Source organism: Aegilops tauschii, chromosome 6 (genome assembly GCF_002575655.3).
Source record: "Aegilops tauschii subsp. strangulata cultivar AL8/78 chromosome 6, Aet v6.0, whole genome shotgun sequence".
NCBI classification, from domain to species: Eukaryota; Viridiplantae; Streptophyta; class Magnoliopsida; order Poales; family Poaceae; genus Aegilops; species Aegilops tauschii.
This window is the reverse complement of record NC_053040.3, coordinates 44723092-44746375: the sequence shown is the minus strand read 5'-3', so window position 1 is coordinate 44746375 and position 23284 is coordinate 44723092. Positions and strand designations below refer to the sequence as shown.

At 43.8% G+C, this 23284-nt stretch overlaps 1 long non-coding RNA gene across 2 annotated transcripts; it reads right to left on the bottom strand.

The window, feature by feature from the left end:
* Window positions 1-296: 296 nt before the first annotated feature.
* Window positions 297-5679, bottom strand: LOC109763432 (uncharacterized). 2 transcript variants are annotated; one of them, XR_006664996.2, is made up of 5 exons: window positions 5394-5679; window positions 3445-5239; window positions 2970-3062; window positions 1632-1700; window positions 297-1362 (listed from the first exon to the last, which is right to left on the bottom strand). It is a non-coding gene; the product is annotated as an uncharacterized lncRNA (long non-coding RNA). The 2 variants fall into 2 exon arrangements; XR_006664995.2 differs by lacking the exons at window positions 297-1362; window positions 1632-1700 and having other exon boundaries at window positions 2767-3062.
* Window positions 5680-23284: the final 17605 nt, after the last annotated feature.

Sequence of the window (23284 nt, the reverse complement as noted above, 5' to 3'; positions counted from 1 at the left end):
ACCAAATCAAGCGAGCGGAAGAAAAATGGTGGTATGGCATTATTTAAGAATGACAAATACGTTTTGTACGATACTGAAAAGAAAAATCACTACAATCAGTACCAGTATATGTTAGTGCCACGCTGTTCAACCATTTTGCTCCTTGTCTTCTGGTAGCTGAGAAAGATGCCAGCGCAACATCATAAGAATACAATTCACTGGATGTTCTTCCTTTTCAGAAATCAGAGTGTTCCTTGTCGCATTTGCGCAAGAAACCCTGTATGCAGAACCAAATATATACTATGTTTATAAGATGGTTTATGCTTGTATGGACATGCTTAACTATAAGTGAGAGTATTACAAGAATCATATATATTTAAGAAGTTCACCCCCATTTACGCAAAAAAAAGTTCACTCTTACTACTTGATTTATCTCAACATACAGCATAGACACCTCAACATTCAATCACACCAAGCCACGTCACACCTTATGCAATCCCACCTCCTGAGGTCATTTTCCTTGAAAGAAAAAAACAAAATATATCCCAGTCATTCCCCACACCCCATGCCCCTGGTAAGACACGGAGAACCCCAGCGCCATGCTTTCTGTTTCCATTAGTAAAATCACTTGGCCCACTACGTGCAAGCTCCATGTCTTTAAGATCATTGTTTTAATCAGCACACAGATTATGTTTTCCTTACCAATCGTTCATCTCCTTCTCCATTAATATTCCACTGCTGTTTCATCTCCGCTGGTCAGCGGCGCCATTACACCCTTCCCTTTCACCTCCCTCATGCCGCTCAGCTTCCTCCAAATTGCAGTATATAACCCTTCCTTCAAAAGCCTCCGTTTGGACGTTGCATTCTGGTGACCGCAGCTTCAGCCCCACATAGATCGCCTTCCTATGCTTGCTGCGCTCGCGTGAATGGGCGGCTCATTGGAAAGGAGGTGGAGGATTCCAGTCGTGTACACACACCTGCCCTTCTCTTCCTCTAAAAGAAAAAAAGATCAACGGCCAAATCCTCTCTCCTTCATAAAAAAGATCTATCTTCTGCTCATTGTAGGGTGCGGCGATTGGACAGCTCGCCACCATCGACTCTCTGGGTCTGACACGAGTCACACGACCGTCAGGCCGCTTTGCCTCTGACGGCTCATCCGATTCCGCCTTGACTGCGTCGCCTCCGACTGCTCTCTAACTCCTCCACGAATGACTTGGCCAAGATTCTCTCCCGTTGCTATCTCCATATTTGTCGTTCGGTGCTCCTTTCTGTTTGTCATGCGAGTTGCCCAAGTTCAGACTGCAATAACTAGTGGGTCATTGTGATGCCAGGATAATTAAGCTACAGTAATCCTTTATTAGTGATGCCACGTCACCTCGATTTCTGTTAATAAACTCGGGTTAGTTCAAAACGATTCAAATTCAAATTTTAATTAAATGTAAACAATAAAAGTTTTCTAATATTAAAAGTAAAATGTTCGGAGTGAGCCAAATAATGCATAGGTAATTAAGGCGGAGAAACCACACTTTTATCGTCACCCTGGGTGAAGAATTATTATTCTTCACCCCAGTCCATCTCCCATGTACACACCTTCAAAATGTAGGAAAACAAAAGCACTTGAGATAAGATTACAGCCATTCCCACGTACATACCTTCAAAACGTAAGAAAACAAAGGCACTTGAGGTAAGATTACAGCCTGAAGTAGGAAACTGTCTCCGTTCTACAAAACAAAAGGGACAGACGTAATATTACATTTTGCATGCTAATAAGTTACATCGGGCATTTGAGAAATCCGTACGGCACAACAAAGTAATAACACTATAAAAAACAAAATGATGTTGCTGTAATTTTAGGATGAGTAGGAGACGTGCCTGACTTCTTTTGTAGGATGTGACCGTGTTCCTATAAATTGTTCTTCAGTGTAGTTCTTGTTTGCAATTTTTTCTCCAATGTTTTGCACGACAGTTTTCAAATGGATCATCTTTTTTTTGGGCGAGGTACTATATTATCTTGTTGACTTAGACCAGAAACACAAAAAGATTGCGGAGCGTTGTTAACTTTACTTTGAGATGTGCAGATCAAACGAAAATTTTCTTATAGTACGAAATAACCTTGAAAATGCCATATCCAGAATCCTAGAACTGCATTCCAAAAGTTTGATTTGTCTCAGGTATTTCCACAGTAATCAGCTAGAAACTTTTTTTGTAATACAGGGACAAGTCCGTAAAAAAATTTGGAGGCGAAAGCTTTGCTTTGCCTCAATCTAAACCATCCCATAAGAGGTATCTCTGCCTACCACATTATATTTCTTCTTGGGAGGTACATCAGCACTACAGTGATGATAACAATCCAAAAGCCCATAAACGATGCTCAGCACTGATTGAGATGACAACATTAATATCTGAAGAACCAAACATAAAAGGGACAGATGTATCATCACGAACACAGTAAAATCACGAGCCCATGGAATGGATGGTAGCCCGATGGCCCTAAAATAATGCTATATAACAAATGGAAGAACGATCAACATGGCCCTAGGAATAACAAAACCGTCTAATAAATAGATTCAGTGTACAAAACTAACTAATGGTTCTGGGAAATGTCTCACGTAATTAAAACTATCCCTATGAGTATAGAAAAAATCATTTGGAGATAATTGAATGCCATTTGGCGACCAGCAGCAGGAAAATTTCTGAAAGCACTATTTCAAAACAGATCTACTACACTGGCATGCCCAACTGCACTGCCCTCACACATATTTGAACTTGGTCTTCAAGCAACTTAACTTGAGGGTGCCCAAAGACTTCCATCAATTTCATATGTTCAACAATCTCTCAAGTAACTGAACAATTCTTATACATGGCCTGGAAGCAACATATAGTATCCTAAGAATAGTACTGAAGCCTTTAGCTTCACCTCTCTTCTCAACAATCCTAAATTTTGCTACTAATTATTGGTAAAAAGGTCTAAATTTTGAACCAAACAATACCTGTACCCACCATACACTAAAATACGAAGACGTGTTCCAGAAAACTCATTCCTCTCTACCCTCATACAGTTGTCGTCATCCACTTGAATAGACCTGAAAAAACAGAATATTTTATTTCTGAGGAGCATACCAACAAACAGGTAGAGACCACCGACAAACAAGAACACATCACACTTGAAGATAGACTGAGGCTTTACTATCTTAAACTGAAAAAAAAACACAAGGGAAGTTTGGATGTACCAGATTTATGAGAATCACATGAACACACTAGCTACAGGTATGAATCGAAAGTAAACAGAGAAACAAGACAGAGAGGCCAAGTTCTGTAACTACAATTGCAATGCAACCTAAATCATGTCTTGTACCAAACTGTGCGAGATACAGTTGGATAAGATGAAACAAAAGAGATAAAGATTACAAGTTATCCACGCACAATCTCATGAATATGAATTACGTAGCATCAAAACTTAAATACCTTTAAAAGCAGGCTAGCACATGATGTGAACATGCTGACGGAGTACCTAACATTAATTCATGGAAATAGTGAATTGGAGCACAACCAGGATGACAACAGAAAGTATTGCTACAGCAGAAAAATTGATCGACTAAAATAAATGCACGTCTCTATTCTAGTGGTACAGTAAATACAGGGTAGAAGATATTAACCATATTTGAATGGATGGCTCTGCAAGATAGGAAAATAGGTCAAATGTGAACGAAATCAAAGTCTTACAGTACATAGGAATTTCAAACAAAAATAATGGTGCTGATTTTCTTTACGTATCCATGGCTACGGAAAAAAAATTGATGGAGCATAGTTAGAATCGCATTTACTCATCAAAAATAGCACATTCCCATCTGGTGTATGCTACAAAAAACAAACAAGCAATAACCTGAAGGAAAAATCGCATTTCCCTGTTATACATGATTACTCTTGCATTGAGAGCAGGTTAAACCAAAATATTAGTGAAGATTGACAGGCTGGATGAGAATCAGTGTCCACCTCTTGGCAATAGAAATAAATCAAACTTAGCTTCCGTGAATATTGACAGGCTGGGAGAAGGTCAGTGTCCGCCAACATAAGGTGTCCAACCAACCACATATAAAAATCTAGCAGTTCAGAGTTAGCCCACATTCGCCAGCCGATGTAAGAAATTTGAGAGTTACGAGATGTGGGGCCAACATAAAATAGGAGCATGTACAAATAATACATTTCCAAACTTGCATCCGATATAGATTGCATTGCTTCTTTACATAGACATAAAATAGGAGCACGCCCAGCTATATCGTTCTGTTCATTTCACCATGTATCAACGGATCAAAACTAGAAATAAATAGGTGCTTAGCCATCTAGCGTTAGCCTAAGCTCAGTGTGAAAATATGAGAACCAACCCTGAGAAAGTTTACTGTACTGCAGGTGTATGCAGTGCTTTCAAAGAGGTGACAAAGAGCAACAAATGTACCATGAACTGGAAAAATAAAAGCTGATCCTGCATCTTGCACTTTTCGCTAGTTGATACCATGTCTCACTATTATTCAGGCCTGTGCCTACAATGTCTCACTATTGTTCAATTCTACGCCTAGAGAAATTCAGAAGCCTTCGACATATAGACAGCCACAGGTCAAGTGAAAATCCGTACTTTTACCAGGACGATTCAAGTTTAAGAAAAGGCACATTTGTGTTCTTTAGTAAGATTAGCTAATCGATAGGTGTAAATCTCGATATGTTCAGAATATGATTGCCCCAGATGGCAGTGGCTCAACTAACTCAAAAACTAACTAGACATTACACTCCCTATCAACAAGCCGGTGACATTGTGCATTAAGATTACAGTTACTTGGGCACGAATGTTTTGTGCTTCTTTTTGGGGCATGATTTTTCGCTGCGAGGCTTGTTTTTTCACATTTACTTGTACTTTACCCTTTCCGAGTTCTTTATGTGCCTTCTGCAATAGAGCATATTTACAATGATGGGATGACCATTGTCATACAGTAGCAGCATCCCAGCTCCATTCTAAGTAAATGGCTGAACATGGTATTTCTCAATACTATGTGACAGTCTAGTTATTTCAAAACGGTGGAGCTCCAATGAAGAAAAAAATGGACAGTTTATCTATAACAGAGTAGAAACAGGGCCATCGCCTTTGGCTGGATCTAAGAAGATACTGTACTGTTGTTCCTTCTCCGCAGCCTTCTTCTCCTCCTACAGCATGACATCCACCTCCTCCTTGAATTGATCCCACCTCCGAGCGCCAGTCTCCATCATCAACCTACATCAGTACATCACCTCTTCATTATGCAAGATCCTCTCTTCTGTTTCTTTTCCTTTCTTTCTCTTCTTCTGCCTCGCTCCCAAAAACCAAGAACCCTAACCCTAGAAATTAAGAAATTTGTGGAGGAGGAGGAAGAGGAGGGAGATCTTACCGGCGAGAAGAAAGACGACGATGGAGGGCGACGCCGGAGAAGGCCATTGTCGCCGCCCAGATCGCGTCGGATCGTTGCACTGCCTATGTCGCCTCGGTTCGCTACCGATCAGAGGCGCAAAGTGGACTACTTCATGCGCGAGAGATGGGAGTAGGTCTCGCCTCCGGTTGGTCCCTCCGGTGCCCCCGCTGTCGTCGCCTCCGCCATTGCCAGCCAGAGAGGGGAGGGTCGGGATAGAGGAACACCTGCCCGAGCCCGTGAAAACCGCTCGCACCTGTTCATGTACGGGGTGAGTGGGCTAGCTCCTAGCGACCAGCCAAAGCCCAACCGTTTCCATCGACATAATTTTACAGTGGGCAAACATAATTTTACAGCCGGACCATCTCTCTCGGTCGATCGACTCGGGTGAGGAATTACTTATTCCTCACACAGGGTTATTAATAGACTTTATAAATACTCTAAAACGATTTAAACCGTAGCAAAAACAGTTATATAAATTCCTTTGGTATTTTATAAATTGCTAAACTATTTTAATTCGGGGTAAAACTTTTTATGGCAGTGGGTTATTCTGAAACATTATTTTAGGGGCTATTGTTATATTTTACTGGAAAAAAAATAATGTGTAACTAAAAGAAAACACAAAAAAAAGAACACAAAAAATGAAAATAAGAAGATCACCTAAACTACTGAACCTTTGGCCCATCTAGCCTAATGGCTGGCCCAGCCCATCCCAGGCGCCTCCCCCTTCCTCTGTTCACCAGAGGGGGGTCGTGGCGACCATCCAGGCCGCCATGGCCATCAGTGGCGCCGTGGAGGCCATCCCACGGCTCCTCTGGGGATAAGAAGCCCCCTCCCCCGAACCCTAGCAGCCCCAGGAACTTTTTCCCTCTCCTCCTCGCGCTGCTGCTTCCTCTCCCTCGCGTGGCCGCCTCTGCCGCCGCCATTGCCTCGCTGCCCCGTAGCCACCGAGATCCTCGCGCCGCCGGATCATGACCTGAAGGACCACCGTCGTCTGCTGCATCTACTACGAGCATCAGCTCAACCGGGGCCGTTCTGCATCATCGCCATCACCCCGTCTACTCCGGCTGTCGCCGCCACTGCTCGACGCCGATTCGCGCCGCCCCGACTAGCCCCAGCTTCCCCGAGGTCATCCCCGGCCTCTCAGTGAGCTCCTCCTCCATTCCCCACTGTTTTCCGCCTCGATTCGGCAACGTAGCCATCTCCCGCATCCTCCCGTGGCCGCGCTCGGAGGTCTGCTCCCTCGTGCGCCTGCGCACGCTCGCGCTCACCCCGCGCCGGCTGCGCCTCGTAGGCCTCCCAACGGCGCCATGGCCGTGCCCCAGCGCGCGCCCGGCCGCATGTGCGTGTCCTCGTCCCGCTGCTGCTCTTGTCGTGCGCCCCGATGTGCCATGGCCTCACCCCGCTGTTGTTGCTGTTGTTGCCGCCGTGACCGAAGCCCCGTCGTGGCCGCACAGGAGTTCTGCTTCATCGCGCGCCCGCGCCGCCCACTCACCGCCACGCCTCGCTGCTGCTCTGGCCATTGCCGCCTCCGCTCGAGCTCGCCGCGTCCCCGCAGCCATCCCGCGCCCCGACCTGCTGCCGTGGCTCCCGGCGCTGCGCTCGCCTCACCCTGGCTTTATCCCTACTCGCCGCGCCACCCGCTCGCGCCTGGGCCACCCCGCTCGTCTACTGCCGCCGCGCTGCTGGAGCCCGACCACGGCCTCCGCTCGCTGACCCTGCCGCCCACCGCTGCCGACGCCGCCCTGTCCCCTCGCCCCGCCGCGCCCGCTCCGGCCGGCCATAGCCGCCGGCCGCGCACCCCGCGGCCATCTCCGGCGTCCGGCACCGGTGACCTGGCGCGCCCCTTCGCCCATGCCCGTTCGGGCGGGTTCGCCCGCCCGTTCGACGCGCCCGCCCCGGGTGGCCTCTAGGCCAATTGCACGTGGGGCCCGGTCCCTTGTAAAAAAATGGTTTTGAAATAAAAATAATAATAAAATCAATTAGGTAATTAATTAACTAGGATTAGTTAGTATAATCACTGGATTAGTTGAAACGGGATTTAATTAACTAAACCTAGTCTATGACAAGAGGGCCCACCCCCTGTTGATCAGTCAAACTTTGACTGGTCAACTAGGACCCCCTTGGACCCACATGTCATCCCCTGTGTACACTGTTGTGTACACAGAGCTGGGTGCACCTAGCATTTAATCATTATTTTTGAATTAATAATAATTTCAGAAATTGTTTAAATCTTTGAAAATTAATAGAAAATAAACTGTAACTTGGATGAAAAAGTTTTACATATGAAAGTTGCTCAGAACGACGAGACGAATCCGAATACGCAGTCCGTTTGTCAGCCACACGTCCCTAGCATAGCGAACATGGGACTTTCCCCCTCTAGTCCGTCTGTCCGAAAACGCGGAACTCCGGGAATACTTTCCCGGATGTTTCCCCCCTTCGCCGGTATCACCTATCCCTGCGTTAGGTCACCCCTAGCACCGCGTATTGCCATGTTATGTTTTGTGAAGCTTTGATTGCTCTGTTATTTATTGTGTTCCCCCTCCGTTACTTCTTTCCGGTAGACCCCGAGACCGCTGCTGATACCCCCTGATCGACTACATCGATGACGACCCCTCCTTGCCGGAGCAGCGAGGCAAGCCCCCCCCCTTGATCACCAGATATTGTCTATTCTTCTCTCTACTGCTTGCATTAGAGTAGTGTAGCATGTTACTGCTTTCGGTTAATCTTATTCTGCTGCATAGCTTGTCATTGTTGCTACAGTTGTTACCCTTACCTGCAATCCTAAATGCTTAGTATAGGATGCTAGTATCCATCAGTGGCCCTACATTCTTGTCCGTCTGCCATGCTATAATATCGGGCCGTGATCACTCGGGAGGTGATCACGGGTATATACATATATACATACATACTATACAGGTGGTGACTAAAGTCAGGTCGGCTCGTTGAGTACCCACATGTGATTCCGATGTGGGGGATGAAAGGACAGGTGGCTCCATCCCGGTAGTGGTGGGCCTGGGTTCCTGACGGCCCCCGACTGTTACTTTGTGGCGGAGCGACAGGGCAGGTTGAGACCACCTAGGAGAGAGGTGGGCCTGGCCTTGGTCGGCGTTCGCGGCTACTTCATAATAACACGCTTAACGAGATCTTGGTATTTGATCTGAGTTGGGTCGTTAACCTTATACGCACTAACCGCCACGTGGGACAAGATATGGGCAACCGGCGTCGTGGTATCAGCCGAAGCTCTTTTTGACGTCAGCGACTGAGCGGCGCGCGCCGCATTGGACCGTAAGCCCGCGCTTGTATTAAGGGGGCTAGGTATGCTTCCGGCCGCGTTCGCAACGTGCAGGTGTGCAATGGGCGATGGGCCCAGACCCTTACGCACATAGGATTTAGACCGGCGTGCTGACCTCTCTGTTGAGCCTAGGTGGGGCTGCGACGTGTTGATCTCCCGAGGCCGGACATGACCCAGGAAAGTGTGCCCGGCCAGAGGGATCGAGCGTGTCGGGTAATGTGGTGCACCCCTGCAGTGTAGTTGATCTATTCGAATAGCCGTGTCCACGGTAAAAGGCGACCCGAAGTTGTACCTTGACCTTATGACAACTAGAACCGGATACTTAATAAAACACACCCTTCCAAGTGCCAGATATAACCTGGTGATCGCTCTCACACAGGGCGACGAGGGGAGGATCGCCGGGTAGGATTATGCTATGCAATGATACTTGGTGAACTTACCATCTACTCTCTTCTACATGGTGCAAGATGGAGGCTGCCAAAAGCGTAGTCTTCGACAGGACTAGATATCCCCCTCTTATTCTGGCATGTTGCAGTTCAGTCCACCGATATTGCCCCTTTACTCAGATACCCATGCATATGTAGTGTAGATCCTTGCTTGCGAGTACTTTGGATGAGTACTCACGGTTGCTTTGCTCCCCCTTTTCCCCTTTTCCTTTCTTCCTCGTTGTCGCAACCAGATGGTGGAGCCCAGGAGCCAGACGCCACCGTCGACAACGACTCCTTCTACACCGGAGGTGCCTACTACTACGTGCAGGCCGCTGACGACGACCAAGAGTAATTTAGGAGGATCCCAGGCAAGAGGCATGCGCCTCTTTCGATATGTATCCCAGTTTGTGCTAGCCTTCTTAAGGCAAACTTGTTTACTTCTGTTTGTACTCAGATATTGTTGCTTCCGCTGACTCGTCTATGATCGAGCACTTGTATTCGAGCCCTCGAGGCCCCCGGCTTGTATTATGATGCTTGTATGACTTATTTTATTTTAGAGTTGTGTTGTGATATCTTCCCGTGAGTCTTGATCTTGATCGTACATGTTTGCGTGTATGATTAGTGTACGATTGAATCGGGGGCGTCACAAGTTGGTATCAGAGCTGACTGCCTGTAGGAATCCCCCTTCCACACACTTTGGCCAAAGTTGAGTCTAGTCATTGCAAAACTTTTACTAACATGGTTGTGCGGCTTACGGGCCCACGTCACCATTAGGTGGTAGTAGGATCTTTTATTCCTCGACCTATACTCTGGGACTCTGACATCTCTTCTGTTCGGGTTAAACGATTTTACTAACTCCAACTCTAGGTTCTCGTAAATACTTTCTCCCGGAGAGCCCCTCGGTCCGAACGATCGCTTGTTTCACCAGAAGATTCCGAAGACACCCTATGATGTTCTCTTGAGACTATGTGCCATCGCTTTTACAATTCCCTACCACTGAAGTATCCTTATGGATAACTACCTACATTTGTCGTTCATACATTCATCCCAAGTTGATCTTGTTAATACAAGATACACCGAAATTCTCTCTATTGTTCCGAGAATACTTTGTGCCTACTGCCTTGCAGTTCTTTGCCACCTGAATACCCCTACGGATAATTCTCGCTCTTACCGAGTATCTGTTCAACTCCAGTTGTTCATGTGTTTCACTAAGGCCTTCGAAATAATATTCGATCTTCCGAATTCCTTAGCAGCTTATTGCTCTTGAAATTCTTGCTTGCTTGCATCATGGTTAACCCCATAAGTATAGTAATCTTATTGGCATTCTTTGTCACTATCATTTTGAGTCCATTGATTCAATAAGTGGCGAATGCTTGCAATCCTCAATCAGATCTAAGAATTCATTCTTCTGACTCAGACGTCATTTTAAACATGAGCTCGATCTCGATCAATCAAATTGCCATTGATTTTACCCCTAAGCCTACTCAACTTATCCATCCTTGATCAGAGCGTTGCTTCTGATCCCTTCATTTGGAAATCATAATTCTTTTGCATTTGAGCTTTGAATTAGTCAGTTGTTTCAGATCTTCTTGCATTCTTCTTCCTCTGGTTGAGTATCGATGCTCACATCAGATCCCTTGAGGACCATCGGTTCCTTTGTTGGATTTTATCCGACAGTGTCCTTCATATTGAATAATCTCGTGAGCCTTTCCATGGGTATATAATGCCTTTGGTAAATTGTATCCTCTGCTTTTGTGAACCATGCTCTACTTTCGAGCTTGTATTATTTACTCCGAAATTTGTGGTATATGTTCCTAAGATGCCCTGATGGGTTGAACCTACGCCTTCCCTAATCCATGTGGCCCGAAAGATTTCACGGGTCATACATATCTGGTATTGCACCAGGTAAAAACTTTCAACAATTATGTCATTTTCGAAATACGAGAGGTGAATGAAAGGTTATGCGTTGAACAAGTGGGAGTCGACCTTGAACCCTATGTTCATGCCCATGGACACGATGTATACCTTATCATGGAAGCTTCTCTTAAAATAATTATCCCCTTGTTATAAGTTCATCTTGTATCTGTGGACGTGGTTCCGACCATGTTTCTCCTTGATTCCATTTCTCATGCAAGTTTGAGCACTTGTCTTCTGTAGAGCAATACCCTAGTCCAACCTCTACTTTGATCTGTCGTCGAGTATTACCCCCCTGGTATCTCGAGATTATCATGGAACTGCATAACTTCTTATGAGTTCTTCATCAAGTGCTACATTCTCACTGATTCCAATTTTTCACAGGCTCTGAGTTATTAAACACTCAAAGACACCGAAACTGACTCGAGTCCGCACCGCGATTAAACAACTCTTGGTAACCTTCATTACTTACGAGTTTGAACTCAATCACGTCAATCCTATCCTGCTTGGCTATATCCTTGTCGTGCCAATTTTACTGTGCTACCTGGTCCTTCTTCCCGGAGCAAAAAATTTGATGATGAGCTAAGCTTATGTTGATCTTCCTCATTATATCATTTCGCCTTGAACAGTAAGCTTGATTTCAAGTTTGTGTCGTACCCATGGTTCCAATAACCTTTCGCTTCATCATTCCTTTGACTTGATGTCATCACCGATCAATTACATCTTCATGAAATCTCTCGACAAAGGTGTCGTGATCATCATCAATATTCTAAGCTCTTCCAAGATATCTATTGAATTCTTCATGGGAAATACCATCCTTGTCCCTTGGTAAATTGTGTTGTCATCGACTACTTCCTTGCCTTCTTTCCAACACAAACTTGTTTGTGTTGTGGTTGTACCTTGAGTTCCTGGCTATACAGCTTGTCTTATGTCCTACCTTGAAGTAATACCATTTTATATGCCAAGGATGTCACGAGACTTTCACCACTTCTTAAGAATTCTTGATACCAGTGATACTTCTTGCCATCTCCGCTCATTCCTTGGTCCACGTGTTGTTTCTAACCAGAAAACCGACAATTGAACTATGATGTGCGAATCCAAAACTTCTAGCAACCCTATTGCCTTGAAGTTAATGGTCGACATTTCATTCTTAGACCATTGGTTATCGAATCACCATTCTAACATTGATCATGCTACCTGAGCCCATATTTCGGGTGCACCTTTCAACCAATGTCTAGTTGTGTATGTTTTCCTCCAGCATACATCTTTATATCATTTGATCTGACAAATGTTATCCCTTGTTCACATGATTGTGGAAACCCATCTTTTTAGAAATCTGGAGGAATGGTCACTGAGCCATCAGCCACCTCCTCGTCCTGTCCTTGGTTAAATGATGAACTCTTGTTTCGGAACTCGCTTCCATAGTTCATTTCCCGAGAATTTTACAATGACATCTCGTCAATTTGTGTTGCACATTTTCTTCTCAGGCATCTTGAGTCTGAGGTATCCTAACACTGATCAGATCTGAATCTCGGTCAGATATGATGGTTGGAACATATTTCCAAGAGTTATACCATTTGTCTTTATATGATCCGGTAAGGTGATGTCATGCCTAGCACACCTGGCCGGAGGACCTATTGTTATAGTTTCCTTTTTGGCAAGGTTAGCCATTCTTCCATGAGGAAATTGTAAAACTTGTTCTATAAGTTGTTCTTGATGGATCCTTTGTGTATCCAAAATCTGACCCTTACATGATGACCATGTCAATGCTATCTCGCAGCATGTCTATGGTACTCCGATTTTCAATAAGAACATCTGAAGCCCAATGCTAAATGTTTCCTGCTCAATTATCCAAACACCGCTATATTTGTAAAGTCATGAAATTTCTCTCCCCTTTCCAAAAGGGTTTTCTACATTATATCATGTCGTGGATATCATCCTCTGTTTGTCCTTGGGAAGGATATACCCCTGAAGAATGTGTTTAAACACATTTTCCTTTCCATTGTTCTATTTAATCTGATGATCACCTTTTCCTTTCCATTGTTTTGTTTAACCTTTCTGGTGATCTATATGATCTAAGAAGTAATATTCTTCTGCTTAAGTAAACAGCTAGGTGTACAATCGTATCGGTAAGACCCTGTTACTATTGTTGATGACATTCCGGTAACCACCGATGGACGAGAACTTTGCCTATTGGTCCGCCTCGTTCAATGAGCGGGAGAATGGTTCTCTTCGTCCCTCGCCCTTGGTACCGATATTGTTGCCGACATAACTGATAGTCTCTTCTCTGACATGCCTTGGTATCATGATCGTGCAAGAAGATAGCGCCCTCCCTACTTTTAACCCACATGGTGGGCCCATAACCCATAGTTTCACAGGATTGAAACCTAACTCTACTATACATATTTGTTTCGAAGTTATCCCTTGTGCTTGGTTTCGTATGTAATTCGCGAGCCACCTTCCTAGTGATCTATTCTGGTATCAGACGCAATACTTATTCTCGTTGCCCTGAAGCCCTTTCACCTTCTGATTAGGCACCGAACGATTGTCTGCTCGCTCAAAACCTCTATAGATATCCTACTTTGCTCTCGATAATTTATTAAGTTTCAAATCGAGAGTTATTTTCCGCCACCTTCCCTGGTGTTATCTACCAGATAAGCAACATTGTAACAATTCGTTCTTCCGAAGTTACCCCTTGTCCTTTGTACGTACGATGAAGACTACCAACAGAAGATGACGACTTCACCATGACGACATGAAGCAGAGAAGTGAAGACATCAACGCTATGGATCAACATCTTCGAGAAGAGCAACCAAGACCGAGAAGATCCGTTAGAATTTCGTAACCAGAACTTCCCCCTTACTCCACCTCTTAAATCTCGGGACGAGATTTCTTGTAGTGGAGGAGAATTGTGACGCCCGGATAATTAAGCTACAGTAATCCTCTACTAGTGATGCCACATCACCTCGATTTCTGTTAATAAACTCGGGTTAGTTCAAAACGATCCAAATTCAAATTTAAACTAAATGCAAACAATAAAAGTTTTCTAATATTAAAACTAAAATGTTCGGAGTGATCCAATTAATGCATAGGTGTCATGCATATGACACTAGTCTATGTTACTACATTCATAGTGGGGAGTAACATAGAAGTAGTGTCATACTCCCTCCGTTCCTAAATATTTGTCTTTCTAGACATCTCAAATGGCTACCACATACGGATGTATGTAGACATATTTTAGAGTGTAGATTCACTCATTTTGCTTCGTATGTAGTCACTTGTTGAAATATCTAGAAAGACAAATATTTAAGAACGGAGGGAGTAGATGATTGTATTTATTAGCTTGTAGACTCATTTTGCCTTGGTAAGTGTTATGTGATGGTAACATAGGGGCTGTTTATTTACAGGGGCTTATTGGTGTAGGAACTTAAAAAAGTCTCTTTTCGTCCCATCTAAACCAAACAGGAGGGACTTATAGGGACTTAAAGTGGGCATTTGGGACTTATGAAAGAAGACCCTCAGGAGAGTCTTTTTGGGACTTTTAGTTGTAACATGGTCTTTTAGTCCATGTTTAGTCACAGGAACCAAACATGTAGGGACTTTTTAGGGACTAGCGACTTTTTAGCTGAGACTAAAAAAAGTCCTAGAACTTATGAACCAAACCGGGCCATTGTAAGTGCATCTAGTGCCCCTTAGAGATTTTGGTGTATTGAAGACTTATAGGTTAAGGGACTAATGTGTTTATGAGTGTACACAGGTCTATAAGTCTATGAGGAGTTTGATATTTACAGAGAAAGTCGACCCCTAAAAATGAAGTTCTTCGACTGAAGACTTTGGATTTCTGAAGACTTTATGAAGACTTTGAAGTGAAGAAATTGGTGTAACCTTGAAGACTTGGTATTCATTTGAGGAACATGAAGCGTGAAGACTTTTTTTTGTAGTTTCATTTTCTCTTTCTTGAGTCATAGGAAACACCGTACTGTTAAAGGGGGTCGAGGAAATACTAAGGAAAAATTTCCATGTGATGCTCAACTCAAAATCCTACACCTACCAATCCCTTCGAGTGAAGCCATTGGAAATCTCATATAGTTCAGTCATATTCTTCAGTGACAGAGACGAAGTTCTTCTGGTCTCTGAGGAATTTGTTCTGACTGGGGAGTTAGGAATTCGCCAGTGCGGATTTCCTACACAGTGAGGAACATGATAGCCCTGAGGAATTTGATACTCAAATTTCCGACCGTTGCTGTGCTATGCGCTAGCTGTCCCAAAATATCTACCCACCTAACGGTCATATCATTGAAGGGCATTTATGTCTTATCATGACAGGCTGCTCCCTAGGTTATAAATAGCCGCCCCCTACAACCACTAGCTGGTTAGCTGCTCCGAGAGAAACTGACACTTGTCATTTGAGAGCATCCCATCCTCCGAGGACTTTGAGCGAAAATCATCAAGTGAGGAAAACCCAAACCCAAACACCTACGAACCCCAAGTGATTGAGCATCACTGAAGAGATTGATCATGCGTGGATCCGACGCTTGTTACCTTTGAAGACTGTGCTTCTTCCAGACGGTTAGGCATCATGGTCTAGAGCATCCAAGAGGAAATTGTGGATCGCCGAGTGACCGAGTTTGTAAAGGTTTGGAAGTCACCTGAAGACTTACCACGAGTGATTGGGCGAGGTCTATGTGACCTTAGCTCAAGGAGAATACGGTGAGGACTGTGTGTCCGGGACTGTGTGTCCTCAGGTTTAAATACCTAGCCGCTCCAACCAGACGTACAACTGAGACAGCAGTTGGAATTGGTCTACCAAATCATTGTCTTCACCAAGCTTACTGGTTCTATTTCCTCAACTCTTTCATTTCCTCATTACTGTGTTGTGCTCTTGTTCATATCTGTGTTTGAAGACTTTGACTGAAGACTTTCTCAATTTCCTCAGTTCAATTTCTTCAGTCTGTTTGTCTTCATCCTGTGTTATCCTGTGTTTACGCTTTCTATACTCTGTGATTGCCTTCATTTCATCATGATGACTATGCTTGTGTTCTGCTATGCATACTTTTGAGTACTTATTCCGCTGCAAGTAGTTCTTCGCTAAGGAATTTCCTCACCCACAAATTCCTCGGTGAAGAATTCGTAAAAATCGCCTATTCACCCCCCCTCTAGTCGATATAACGCACTTTCAACTAGTATCAGAGCAAGGTACTCCCTTGTTCTGTGTGATTTTGGTTTAACCGCCTGGAGTTTTAGTTATGTCGACCGCAGGTATGAAGAAAGTGGCATGCCCCATCTTGGACAGTCACGAGTATCCCAAGTGGAAGGCCATGATGAAGAAGCGCCTCATGGCGATGAACAACGAACTGTGGACCCTCACTGAGATTGGTCTTACCGATCTATGCAAGACAGCGGAAGCTGATGACATTCGCAAGTACACTCTTCTCAACCTCACGGCGAAGGACGTCATCTACTCCTGTCTGTCTCAAAATCAGTTCAGGAACATTATGCATCTCGATCATGCGAAGCTTATCTGGGACCGTCTCTCTGATGTCTATGAAGGTCATCGAACCTGTCATGATCCTTGGTTTGAGGATTTCAAGGAATCTCTCAAATCAATGACATTCGAACCAGAATCATCATCCTCCTCACCATGCCTTATGGCAGATGGTGAAAAGGTAACTGAATGCTATCTGTCTGAATCCAGTGATGATGAATCTGATGATGAATTTGGACCCAGTTATGTCAAACTTGCTTCCCTTGCCGCTAAACAACAAAGAGCTTTGGAAAAGGTTCAAAACATGCTTAGTAAGAGCGATGATATGTTGAGTGAAGAAATGGACCAGTCAAAAGCTTTGGCTGAAAGTCTTCAGAGACTTCATACTAAGTATGACACCCTTCAAGATCAACATAACACTCTTTTATCTAATCATGAGAAGCTTTCTTATGAATTTCTTCAAAGAAAGCAAGATCTTGAGAAGCTAAGAGTGAGTTATGAAGATCTTCAGAAGGAGCGCGATTCATTACTTTCTCAACAAATCAGCGCTGCTCAGGAAGAATTTGCTCCTCCATGTTTGAAATGCATTGAACGTGAATCTGCTAATTCTTCACCTGAATGTTCAAATGCTTCTAATGCTACAAATTCTTCAAATGTCTCTGCTATCACTAAGTCCTCATCTGAGGACATTGCTAGTATCACTGACGATGCAGGGCTGAAGGAATTGTACATGACATGCATGTACAAAAGCCTCAAAGGGCATCAGGCTCTTTGTGATGTGCTTAAAAAGCAGATCCTCAACAGGAACCCTAGGAAAGAGGGTATTGCCTTTGAGAGGAAACTCAATGCTGATGGTACATATTGGAAGCCTGAGCAGTACCCCAAAACCTCATGGGTTGCTGCAAAGGAACCTCCAGTTGATCCATCTAATTTATCTGGCTTTACATGTGAATCTTCTCATTCTTCTGATGAGTCATTTGACTCCAACTGCAAACTGTTTAAAAATCAGAATGGTGAAGTATTTGCTAGATATGTTGGCACTAACTGCAGGAACGGTTCCCCTATGAAGAAAATCTGGGTTCCCAAAAGGTGCCTTGAAAGTCTTCAGGTGAATGTCCTCATGACACCACCTGTGAAGAATAGGAACCTCAGATCAAATTCTTCATATGGACCAAATTCTTCATATGGATCCAAGTCCTCATACGGACCAAATTCCTCACATGGATCATATTCCTCAAGAGGATCAAAGTCCTCATATGAACATCATCGTGCTAACAACTCTGTTTCGCAGGGAAGAGCTAAGGGCTATGAATATGATCATTATTCCTCTAATCATTATGTTCATAAGTCCTCGAAGAATTTCTCTGCTTATTCATATGCTTACCCTAACTCCTCTTATGTGAAACGAAATGGATTGGCTTCTATGCCACCTTTCTCGTATGGAGCTCGCAGAGTGATGAACTCTTTGCCACCACTTCAGATGTGGGTGGTGAAGAAAAAGAACTAATCTTTTATGCAGGGTCAGGTCTGCAGACGTACTTAAACGTCTGAAGAATTTGCCGGAGACCTGAAAAGTGCCTGAAAGGACGCAGGCTAATCATGAAGAAATGAACCTTCATTTCACACGTCCTCATACTGTTTTAACTGTTGCACTGCGTGATGAAATTCGTCTGACGAATTGTGATGTCATATTCTTCACTGATGAAGTATATGAAGTTCGTAAGCTGCACTAATTCATCTGAAGGATGATCAACCCAAAGCCACTGAGTGGGTCCTCGATAGTGGATGTACTAATCACATGACTGGTGACAAGAATCTATTGATGGATGCACCCTTATCACCATCGCATCTGAAGCATATCATCTTCGCTGACAAAGGCAAAAGTCAGGTATTGGGTCTAGGTAAGGTTGCGATCACAAAGGATCGACACATGGACAAAGTCATGCTTGTCGAGTCCTTAGGATACAACCTCATGTCTGTCTCAATGCTTTGTGATCTTGATATGGTAGTTGTCTTTGGCAAGTATCGTTGTGTTGTGGTTATGGAAGCTGACAATTCCAAAGTCTTCGAAGGCTTTAGGAGAGGAGACTTGTATATTGTTGATTTCTCTACAGGACCGCAACCAGCCGTGTGCCTACTTGCAAAAGCTTCAGAAGGTTGGCTATGGCATCGACGACTTGGTCATGCAGGCATGAGGAATTTGCACACGCTTGCGAAGAAGAAGCATGTCATTGGCATTGAGAATGTCAAATTCCTCAAGGATCACTTGTGTGGAGCTTGTGAAGCTGGAAAGATGACCAAGGGTAAGCATCCAGCGAAGACTATCATGACCACTAATCGACCATTCGAATTGCTTCACATGGACCTCTTTGGTCCTAACCATTACTCAGCTGTCACAAATGACGCATCTCTCTATGGCCTTGTTATTGTTGATGATTACTCTTGTTACACATGGGTACACATTGTTGCTTACAAACATGAAGTGCAGGAAGTCTTCAAACGATTTTCCTCGAGGGCTTCAACCAACTTTGGTGTGAAGATCAAGCACATCAGAAGTGACAATGGAACCGAGTTCAAGAATTCTGGTCTTGATGACTATCTTGATGAACTTGGTATTACTCATGAGTTATCTGCTCCTTATACTCCTCAACAGAATGGCGTCGTGGAGCGCAAGAACAGAACTCTTGTTGAGATGGCTTGCACTATGCTTGATGAGTACAAGACGCCTCGTCACTTTTGGATTGAGGCAATTTATACTGCGTGCCACATCATCAACGCGGTATATCTTCACAAATTCTTCAAGAAGACTGCCTATGAACTCCTCACTGACAAGAAACCCAATGTGAGTTATTTCAAAGTCTTCGGTGCTAAATGTTGGATTAGAGATCCTCATCACAATGCTAAGTTTGCACCGAGAGCACATGAAGGTTTTATGCTTGGTTACGGAAAGGACTCGCACACCTACAGAGTCTTTAACAACGTTTTTCACAAGGTTGTTGAAACTGTAGATGTGCGGTTCGATAAAACTAATGGCTCGCAAAGAGAGCACCTACCCTCTGTGATAGATGAACCAGCACCTGAGGAAACTATCAAGTTCAAGGCTACTGAGGATGTCATTCCTACCGAAGAATCTGCTGAAGAATTCATTCCAGAACGTGAAGAACGTCGAGCTAACGCACCTGAAGATATTGCTGAAGAAAATGGTGCTGAAGAAAATGCTGATCAAATTCCTCGACGACAACCTACTCATCCTCGCGTTGCAAAAGAAGTGCAAGTTGAAAAGATCATCGATGACATTGAAGCACCAGGTCCTCTCACACGCTCAAAAGCTTCACATTTATCTAACTTTTGTGGGCACTATGCTTTTGTCTCCATCACAGAGCCCACTAAGGTAGATGAAGCATTTCTGGAGCCTGAGTGGATTCAGGCCATGCAAGTAGAATTACATCAATTCGATCTCAACAACGTCTGGGAACTGATCAATCGTCCAGATCCTCGCAAACACAATATCATTGGCACAAAGTGGATCTACTGCAAAAGCAAGAAGAAAATGGCCTTGTGGTGAGGAATAAGGCACGGCTTGTAGCTCAAGGCTACACACAAGTTGAAGGAATTGATTTCGATGAAACTTTTGCACCTATTGCCAGACTTGAAGCTATTCGCATATTACTTGCTTATGCTAACCATCATGATATCACTTTATATCAAATGGATGTGAAAAGTGCATTCCTCAATGGTAAGCTTGAGGAAGAAGTATATGTTGCTCAACCCCCAGGTTTTGAAGATCATAAGCATCCTGACAAAGTCTTCAGACTAAATAAGGCCCTCTATGGCCTCAAGCAGGTCCCTCGGGCGTGGTATGGTACTTTGAAGGAATTCCTCATGAAGAAAGGCTTCAAACCCGGTTCACTCGACCCTACTCTTTTCACTAAATCATATGATGATGAATTGTTTGTGTGCCAAATATATGTTGATGATATCATCTTTGGCTGTACTAACCAACGTTATAGTGATGAATTTGCCTATATGATGAGTGAAGAATATCAAATGTCTATGATGGGAGAGTTGAAATTCTTCTTAGGTCTTCAAATTCGTCAACAGCGCAATGGCATATTCATATCTCAGGAGAAATACCTCAAGGATGTACTGAGGAAATTCGGCATGCAAGATTGCAAAGGCGTCAAAATTCCAATGCCCACAAATGGCCATCTGTGCACTAATGAAAATGGTATTGACTTTGATCAAAAGGTATACCGCTCCATGATTGGTTCTTTATTGTATTTATGTGCATCTAGGCCAGATATTATGCTTAGTGTTTGCACGTGTTCCTGATTTCAAGCTACACCGAAGGAATCACACCATAAGGCTGTGAAACATATTCTTCGATATCTAGCTCACACACCAACACTTGGGTTATGGTACCCCAAGGGCTCGGCTTTTGATCTCATTGGATATTCTGACTCTGACTATGCTGGTGATCGTGTGGACCGCAAGTCAACATCTGGTACATGTCATTTCCTCGGACGATCTTTGGTCTGTTGGTCCTCGAAGAAACAGAACTGCGTATCACTGTCTACTTCTAAAGCTGAGTACATTGCTGCTGGTTCTTGCTGTGCTCAATTGCTGTGGATGAAGCAAACTCTCAAGGACTACGGCGTCAACGTGAAGAATGTGCCTCTCTTCTGTGACAATGAGAGTGCCATCAAGATTGCTCACAACCCAGTTTAGCACTCAAAGACAAAGCACATTCAGATCTGTCATCATTTTCTTCGTGATCATGTGTTGAAGGGCGACATTTCTATTGAGCATGTGAAGACTGAAGAACAGCTAGCCGATATCTTCACAAAGCCCTTGGATGAGAAGAGATTTAGCAAGTTGTGGTGTGAGTTAAATATCTTAGAATCTTCGAATGTTCTTTGAAAAGGACACTCATCCTAACACTTATGCAAAATTGATGACTTAGATGTGCAACACATGAAGGAACGTTTTTCTTCAATCAATGAAGAATAACACTCTAAGTGTGAAGAAATTAATGAAGAATTTGATTCTCAGAACCCTATGAAAATTGTACGCAGTGTCTGAAATCATCATTCTTATACGGTGGGTCACGCCACCTCAAAAGTTGAAAATCTTCAATTTGAGTTTTTCCTCAGTTTTGAAATTCCTCAGTTGTTCATGTTCTTCAACTTTGCATTGTCTTCACTGTTTCCGTCGTTTTTCTTCATTGGCTATATATATATATATATATATATATATATATATATATATATATATATATATATAGTTTATGTCCTCTACAGCATTCACTTATGGCTAATTCTTCAAGTTGGTTTTTCTGCTAAGTGAATGTGATCGGACCCTTCCCCCTCTATGCTATACTCAACCCAATCTATTCACAAATTCTTCATATGCGTTCTATTTGAAACTCGTTCAAAATCTTCACTGTGTCCTTGTCAGCTGAAGAATTTACGAACGGAACTTTTAACCTATCTTATCCAAATTTTCGGCTTTGCCGCTCAAACCGTTCCGCATCCCACGATACACTTATCTATTCACCCATGATCTAACACGATCTCCACTTCTCAGTACGTGGGTGACACATGTCAAGCGAATGACAAGGGTCAGGGGCACGTTCGTCCAATTTCTTCGGGCGAACCGTTTTTCACCGTGGCTATAAATACCCCCTCTCCCCTTCCTCACTTCTTTTACTCCGCTCGACCTCTCTCCCAGTCGAGCTTCTCAAACCCTAGCACCGTTGCTACTTCATCGTCGCCGGTGAGGAAGAGCTTCACTGCCTCGACCTCGTCGCCGCCGTACTCGCGCCGGCTGCGGAAATCTTCACTCCGCCGCCGCCGTAGCCGTCTTCCTCCGCCAAGTTAGGGCGTGGAAGATCTGCACAGACGAACTTCACTTCTCCACATCCCAGTTCGTCGTGTTCTTCGTCCAGGGTAATTAAAAGTTACTTTTACTGCCCTCTTTGATTCAAATGTTTCCTACAAAATCTTCAAAGGTGTTTATTCTTCAGATTTTTCACACACTAAACACCTCACATCTAATCTCTTCTTGATTCGTTTCTCTAAGCATCATTTCTTCAAGATTCCTCAATTGTGTGGATCTTCGATCTATACAACTCTGGAACCTAAGACAAAGAACACTTAGTGAAATTCTTCAAGACTCATCTGGTCAAAATCCTCAAAACCTGTTCTTTTTGAAAAACCTTCTGAGAACGCATATGACCTCTCCAAATTCCTCGCAACCATACTCTGTTCACAGGTACTCATGTCCGATGCTGAATCACTAGGTTCTCATCAACTTAACTCATTTGCAGCGTTCCTCGAAGAAAAGTTGCATACTTCTTCAGAAAGTTCAATTGTTCAAATTCCTCAACTGAAGAAAATGGCTGATGGAAAGAAGCCACAGAAAGGAGGAAAGAGGCCTGAAATCAATACCGCCTTTGAAATCCCTGAGGACATTTATGCTGGGTACTACACACCCCTTGAGGAAGATAAGAATCAGCGCAAGGTGCGCATTCAGAGGATAGAAAGGAGATGGGCAAAAGAGTGGAGGGAGTACAGGTATGTGACTCCAAAATACATGAAGAAATTCGCTGTTACTCCTCCATGCTCAAGACCACCATTGGCACCTGGCCAAGAGGCAGATCCCACTAGCATCAAGCGTGGTGAGGATTTTCCTGAAGAATGGGCCAAGCGTCAGGCCAAGTTGGCCAAACAGGCAAAAGATGCAGTGAGTA